This window comes from Macrotis lagotis, chromosome X (genome assembly GCF_037893015.1).
Source record: "Macrotis lagotis isolate mMagLag1 chromosome X, bilby.v1.9.chrom.fasta, whole genome shotgun sequence".
Classification (NCBI taxonomy): domain Eukaryota; kingdom Metazoa; phylum Chordata; class Mammalia; order Peramelemorphia; family Peramelidae; genus Macrotis; species Macrotis lagotis.
This window is the reverse complement of record NC_133666.1, coordinates 58,688,264-58,696,654: the sequence shown is the minus strand read 5'-3', so window position 1 is coordinate 58,696,654 and position 8,391 is coordinate 58,688,264.

The following is an 8,391-nucleotide window of genomic DNA, read 5'->3' as shown; positions in this document are numbered from 1 at the left end:
AAGTGTATGAAGAAAACATAGATCCCGTATCTGAATCTCCATTCCTTTCAGGATAATTTAACATGTTCAAAATTTATAATTATGCTTGACTCATTTGGTAACTCAATATAAGACACAAGATATTTATATAACATAATGTTGCTGCCTAACACTCTCGGGAATTAAGTTCTAAAAGGAACTTTTAATTTCAAATTAAAGCAATGGGCAGGAAGAGAAGTGTTAAGATAATCTAGCAGGAAAATAAAAAAGAACGATTATGGGAAACCTTGGCAGGAACTTCAAGAAAAATTGCTGCTGATAAGGCTAATTAAGAGATAGCAGTATTCAGCATTTGGGTTATCTGGTCTATAGTTTGGAGGGAGGGAAAGGTTGCCACAAATACAACAGGCTCTAAAGATAGCCCTGATCCATCTGCTTTCTTTCCATTTCCACTGGAAGGAATGACCAGTTAACAGCTGAGATTCCACTTGGCTTCATCTGATAGTCAGGATCATGGAAGGCTACATGGATATGATAGCATCTGAACTGGACTTTTTGGGAGAAGAAAGCAATTAATAAGAACAAAAAGGGAAGGAATAACATTTCATGTTGAGCATTCTCTATATTATCAAGTTCATGTACTCCTATTTAAGAACTTTAGAGGGGATATGTTTCTAACCTGTACCTGCTCCAAACTTTCATCATTCCAAGTATCTAGAATGGCTTGGCTTTTACACTCTTCCTCCTGACTTCCCACGGATTACATCAATAAATTTCTACTCTTAAAATTCCTGAAATTGTACCCCACCTAGGATTTGTTAGAAGAGAGCTCACTGCTTTATGACTTCAATCTATTAGACCTAGGGTTATCATGGCTATCATCCTTATTTCCCATTCTACTCTCTTTACAGCATACCTCCAGTTTCCCCATGGACTGATATTCCTTGAGACCCAGAGTTCTACACTTGGGTTGAGGAATAACCAGGGTGTGTGTGTGTGTGTGTGTGTGTGTGTGTCTGTGGGGAGGGGAGAAAGTGAATTGGAGGGAAGCATAGAGCACTAAAGCTGAGTAGAGTTAATTCCTTTCCCTCAAGTCTGCACAATACATAGCTCACAGCTCTAATGAAGGACAAGGCCTACGTTTGCTTGTGTATACATTATGGCTCTATTTTTTCACTGCCTCTTTGGTTATGGTTCCTCTTTAGTCCTAGAATGCCTTTCCTTATTTGAATAACTTAGTGCATTCCTTGACGATCTCCCTTTAATCCAAGAAGCTTAGTGCAGGGATTCTTTTGCTGCTTCAGGACTCAAATGTCCTGGACTGCCACTGCTCTTGGTTCATGAGTCTGCTGCTCAAAGAGGGTGGTACCTAACATCTTCATTTTACAAATGAAGAAATTGAAGCCCCAAAACTTCCCTAAAGTTTCATATAACGTCATAGCTCTAGAACTGGAAAGAATCTTAAAAGTCTTCTAGTCCAATACCTTCAGGTAGAGTAAATGGCTTTATGTAGGTTGCTCAGGGAGTAGCAGAGCTGAGATTGGCACCCAGATCCTCAGATTCCAATTTAAGATCTCTCTCTAATGCCAATGTTTCCTTGCATGATTGTATGGTTTTTACTAGCTATAGAAAGAAGTTGATCTAAATGACCCTGAAAAGAACAACCCATTCCTCATTTCAAGGCATAGAAATATAATTGGGACCATTTAGAAGCAAAAGAAAAAAAAGGGGTACCAGAAGACAGGCAGTCTGGCAAGAAGGGCAGGGTCAAGGGAAACGAAGTAGGAGCATAGTTTTAGCCCAATGTATCATAAATGTAAACATAAGATAGCATGTTATCCTTTCCTGATATGTAAGGGCAATACATACCTTATTTAAATATACTTCCAAGCTCATTATTCACACTGTAACACCACCTTCTAGCTAGGTAAGGAGAGAAAATGGAAGTTTCTTCCTCTGCAAGGTTGGAGCCTCAACATCACTTAGAGATAGATCTTTATGTAGGGATTATAATGTTTTATTTCCATATACCTCCTTTGTTTCCCATGGAAATTCTCCAAATATCTAACTTTCCTATTAGTTCAGGTATGGTACAATTCTCTGGGTGTTCTCTGTGTATATGCCAAGCAATTAATCTGATGTTTTGGCTAAATCTTTTAACCTCTTTTATGTTCTCTTTTTACCCTCAAAGGTACAATTCCATACATTAAATAGACATCAGGTTAATGGACTTTGGCAATCTGAAAATTACATCTCTAAATCTACTTTGCAGTTAGTAAAAAGGCAAAAAGAACCATATTAACACCCAAGTTCCATATTAAGACAATAGTGGTGTGTTTCAAATGTTCATTACTCTTGTAATATTTTCTACTGTGCTTATCTAAATGGACAAACCACGTAAAAGATAAAAACCTATCATTTTTAGAATAGGAGGATTGGTTTCTACTCTCCACCTGGAACACTACCAAAATGCATTTTCACTTTCTCTAGATGATGAATGAGCTCACAGAACATAGATGTACCATAGTGCATTAGCCCCTTCCCAAAGGTAGCAGCTGTTTCTCTGGATTTCAGCTATCCCCTCCTTCTTTGCCTTTGAGGAGAAGCTCACAGTAGGGGGTGAGAATGCGACAGTATGTTTCTCAGTGCATCTCCTTCTGATAGTACTACAAGATGCATTCCCAAAGTCCTAAGGACGACTAATTATGGTTGAATCTCCAATAGTACCTTTCCCAACTGGCCTGCTCTGTTAGCTGAACAGTGAGAAACAACCACCAGGGTGTTGCCTCTGTTTAACTACCTGCTGAGCACACAGTCTTGGGTCTAAAACACTCATTTTCAAGGCAGTTCTTCCAGTCTCACCAAGGGTCCTAATCAGATCTATATTTGCTACTTGGTTGGAGTAGAACTTTTGCCTTGGTAACACATCAGCACCTTGGAAAGCAGAAGGAATTGGAACATGGAATTGGAACATGGACATTTTGGTGAAGGATAAAGGAAGAGAATGTGAATGAGACAAAACACTGAGAGGCCCTACTCACTCACAGGCTGTAGAATGCCAATGGACACTTGAATAAGGTCCAAGGGAAAAGGGGGCAAAGGGTAAAATTTACAAACCATGCCTTTGGCCAGTCTTCAACCTTCTCAACAAAGGAGATATGATGCCTATTAGTCAAGAGAGGGGTAGGAAAAGAGTGTGTCCAAGATGCCAGGATGAAGTACCCAAATCTTCCAAGTCTTTCACCTTTCATACCCAGAGTACCTGACATCTCCCTAGGCTTGCAATCCTTAGATATTAATCCTCAATAAGTCAACAAGTATGACTGTATATAACTAAAAGCAGAAAAGGTTTGGAGTTGTATGCAGAAAGGGAGATAAGATGAATATAAGTCAAAGTTCAAATAAATAGAGCTATCAGTTAGTGAGAAAGGCCACTTCAGGTAGTTATCTGTCACTGGAGACCTTCAAGCAGAGGCCAGATGATCTATGCATTTTGTGAAAGGAAGTTCAAGTTTTCAGTTGAGTGACATGGTCCCTGAGTCCCCTTCGAACTCTGAACTGCCATTGTATGGAGATAACTACTGTTTGTATAATCTTATGTGACATGCAATAGATACAACAGGAATTTGATCATCAAATGAGCAGAATTTTCTCTTTTGCTATGGCTGTGACTTTGTACACGTCACTTAGCCTTTCTGGTCATCAGCTTCCTCTTGGGTAAAATAAGGGGGTGGAGGAAATGATAACCTGAAAAGTCCTTCTTAACCCTAAATCCTATATTCCTATGATCTTAGGGGCTCTGTATAAAGCCTTCTCTTCAGGAGCTAATAGTCTAGCAGAAAGGGGAAGATATGGACACACAAAACAATAGCTGTTCCCACTGGTCACTTTGTCAGCTTAGTGTGAGAGAAGGGCCCTTATTCTTTCTCTTCTTTGACAATAGGTGGTAAGAGATTAACCCTACACACCAATGCTTTCAAATGACTTCCCAAGTTAACTGTTATTCTTCCAATAATAAAAAATTAATCATTATTTCAAGATCTAATAATAAAGTCCATAAGTGATTTGAATTGTGAGGATTTCAAACTGGCAAGTCTAGTAGGAGAAGGTTCCTTTCATGAATGCCATGTAAGATGTTTATTCAAATATGTCATAAGCTGCCCTAGAAACAAAGAGGTGTTCTAGCTCTGCCATTCTGAAAACTAGAGACCTAAACTTGGAATTTCAGAAACATCTAATGAGCATCTACAGTTAATTGACATCACACATGCCTGGGTCATGGAAAAAGTTCAGTGTGGCATGTTTTGATTTTTTTTTAATTCAAGAGAGCACTTTGTTACAGAAAGTGGGAGCAAAAACACCCACTCAATTCCTCCACATTATTTTTCAGAACACTGAGCCCATAGTTATGCTTCTAATTTAAATATACCTCCACCAGACCCTACCATGATCAGAGAAAATGGCATTACATGTAATCCTGAACCCCTGTGGTAGAGACAATGAGATTACCCAGACCCCCTAGAGTTTCCAGTTCTCTCACTCCCTCCAATTATGAAGAGGTGCAGGGACTACACAGCTAGACTCCTATAGTCACTTCAGAGAGAGGAAAAAAATCAAATTGTGTTCCCATTCTTGTGTTAAGTAGAGTCGCAGTTACATTCTTCCATGAACATAATAAAGAGAAAGACAGACAAAAGAGCAATTCCCTTTATGAAACATACTTGTGAAAAACCACTGCAATATTCCAATTAGGAAAACAAAAAAAACAGAATTGTAGATCCAGGAGAAAATGTGTACTGACCTGTTTTCTTGGAGAACTCTGATTTCTCTGATGGGAGGATGGGGTTCTATAGCCTGAGGAAATAAGGAAAATGGGAACCCATATGAGCATGTGTAAATTTCGGGGCACATGTGCGACAATGAACCAACATACACACCTTACACCAGGATGAAAGGGAAGAAAGTATTCCATTAGAAAATAGAAGAAAAGCAAGTTATACTCCTTAAATCCATCAGAAGCAAGGCGGTTGCCTTAGGCAAAGACACTAAAGCGGATCTAAGGAGGAATAGCAAAGAAAAGTTTCTCCAAACAAAGGAAAAAAAAATAGGTAGGCAATTATGAAGAGGCCCAAATGCTGTATTTACTTCTGTATTCCATAACCTCAAAGACAATATCCAAGAAAGACTACTTCCTCTGGTTTTGTTTCAATTATAATTATATGTATACCCTTTAGTTTTGTACTAGTCATTTCCAAATATGCCTGCTACCTGTACAAATCATCTAGCAAACTTTTTCTTGTAACAAAGAAATATGGGCAAACACATATGGTGGGCTCATCTATCAGGGAATGAAACATTTTCCACCTATCTTATTCCACCTTTCCAAATAATAGAAGGTTCATTTCATTCATCTCTTTTCTCAGTAAGACTGTTCATTACAATTAGAGTACTCGATTTCATTTTAGTGTTCTTTCTGTTTGTATTATTGTCATCATGTTGAGGGTTGTGTTTCTGGCTTTGCTTACATCCCCTCAGCATTAGTTAATACAAATCTTCCCATGTTTCTCCATTTCACTCCTCCCTCATTAGTCATCCTCTCAAATGGAATACATTTATATTTCCCCTATTTTTTGCTCCTACCAAGGGTGCTACTACCATAATTTTCTGTATAAAGGGAATGTTCCCTCAGTCTCTGACCTCCTTGAATGATATGCCCAGGGACAGGATCTGTGGATCAAAGAGCATGAATAATAGAGTGAATTCTCTGACATAATTCCATGTACTGTTAATGTCACAAGATACTTGGCTAAACAAGGGGAAAACTCAGATATGTCTCTCTACTCTTTCTAGAAAAAATTCCAACTAACTCTAGCTCCAACCCCTTAGCATTTATTACCATACTTAAGACAGAAGAACCAGGAAGCTGAACTAACCCCTACCCTAATGGATTCCACATATGTTTTACTTCAGTAAAGATTTGCCACCTTCAATTGTTGATTTTATGCAAGTGTGTCTCACTTCAATTCAAATACAAGTCATCGCCCATGATGTCATTGACCCTCTTTTAAAATGAAGGATTAACCACAACAACAATAATGTTAGCCTTTAGAAAGTCCTTAAATTCTGCAGATGGAAACCCGTGGTAATTCTTCACTTATGGAAGCATGGACGAAACATTCATTGCACCACAGATTCTATATCAGGCCCTCTCAAAGATGCTCTGACTTCATTTAGGTTTTCTAGAATCAAAATTATTGCTCTCCTCAATTTCTTTGCCCACCTGTCCCAGGCTGGAATCTACCCATTCTACTCAGTACCTCTTTGAAGGATGCCAGCGGTATAAATGTGAATGCAGTTTAATTACCAAAGAAACCATTTAGACCACTAAAAGGAATCCAGCAAAAGCAGGCGGGACTTTTCTAAAAACTCTAAAAAGGTATCTTAGCAACAGCTTTAAAGAATGAATAGTGCTGATCAAAACAACCAATGCCCTCATTAAACCATACAACAAATATGGTAGAATGGTGATTAGGATCCATTGTCCATTTTCTGCTCTGTAACACCTCCAAGTGGAAGATTTTTAGACACTTTGTTTACAGAGAGGAGGAATGGAGAGATTTCATCCAAATGATAAGTAGCCCAAGGAAGCACTATTTCATGTTCCCAGCTTTAAAAGATACTATTTAATAGGAAAAAAATTCCCCTGGTGATTCTATTTATGTGTCTATTTTTTGCAAACTGAATTTACTACCTTATAAGTTTTTCAACCAGCATCAAAAATCTTTAGTTTCTATCCACTTGGATTTATTTCAGTGAGTGGGGAATATGAGAATCAATCCAGATAAATAATATCTATCCAAATACAAAGGTCTTTGAAAAGAAAACCTACAGTCCACCATAGCAGACATCTTCCTAACACCATAACCACTGTCAATTCCTTTTTTTAAAGCATGCTTAAACATCATAGGCACTCAGATCAGAGTGGACAAAAACTAACAATAATGAGTCAATTCTCTGCTTCCTGGATGGCTACACCTTGAAGCTGAAAAGGAGACTGCTATTTATTCTTTGATTGTAGCAGTTCCCAAAGGCAATCCATCAGACTTTCTGCCTCCCCTTCATTTGGTGGCCCTCCTAGGGACAGCTCTTGATTGCAGTGGCATGAATAGGGAATGGACAGTGTAGAAATGGAAATGGCAGCTTTAGTCTTTCTTTTTTCTCTGTTTTCCAAGAAGTAGGAACTAGTGCAAATGTTTTAGCTTTCTGTCAAAGTCCACTTAACAAATTAGGGAAGGACTGTGCATGCTGAGGATCCCTGATGAGTCAAACACCTGATCTTATCACTCAACTTAAGGACCAGTCACATAATGGAGGAAAGGAGTTCCACTGTGCTCCTGAGCTCTCCAAGGGCAAAGAAGGAATTTGAATGTCTAGAGGCCAAGGTGTCAACTAACTCATCTTACAGTGATACTGGGTCTGAGGATTAGATGATTCAAACCTTGAATATTCCATGGCTAGAGACGGTCACAGAAATAGATTGTCTTTGGCCTGGAATCCTAGTCTGGATTCATCTCACACAGTAGTCCCAAGTCATGAAAGAGAGGATGGAAGTGGTCAAACCACAGACAGCAGGTGGTGGATAGAGAGATGCATATATAGTCAGGAAGATCTGAATTCAAATCTGATCTCACACACTTACTACTACTGTATATCCCTGAGTACCCATCTGCCTCAGTTTCCTCATTTGTAAATTGTAAATGGTAGTACCTACCCCTTAGAGGTAGTGTGAGGATAAAAATGAGATATCAGTAAAGCATAGTAGCTGGCACACAGGAGGCCTAATGAATCTATTTTCTTTCTTCCCCTACTTGCTTTCTGGACATCTGAATAAGGGCTATGTGATGACCAACCGAAAGGTCAAACCTGGACTAGCCCCAGGGGGTTTAGGGAAGTGAGTTATTGTTACCATACATTGCTTCCATAATTGTTTTAAGTTTAGGCTTTGACCAAAAATACCTAGTTCTAGTAAACATGTTTCAACAATATTAATTGCTTATTGTAATTGCTTTCTGTCATGTCCCTTAGGGAATCCATTAATTTTATCATGTACAAAAATGTGTTTATCCTTGATCCCTGGGAAGTTTCAATGGGAATTTTACTAATAGCAAAAGATGAACATATTCACCAAAGACTTATTTTCTATTTTGTTTTAATCTGGCAAAATATTTCTTAACATATGACTAACATAAGGCATATTGAAACCAGTGGAGAGAATAGCAAGCAGCGAATCTCCCAAATGTTTTAATCATTTCTGAACTTTAATCTTCCTACCTTTCTCCAATATCGGCTTGGAAATGGACTCTGTGTTAATGGTCTGATTCTCAATCATAACATGTAGTAACAAAATGGAAA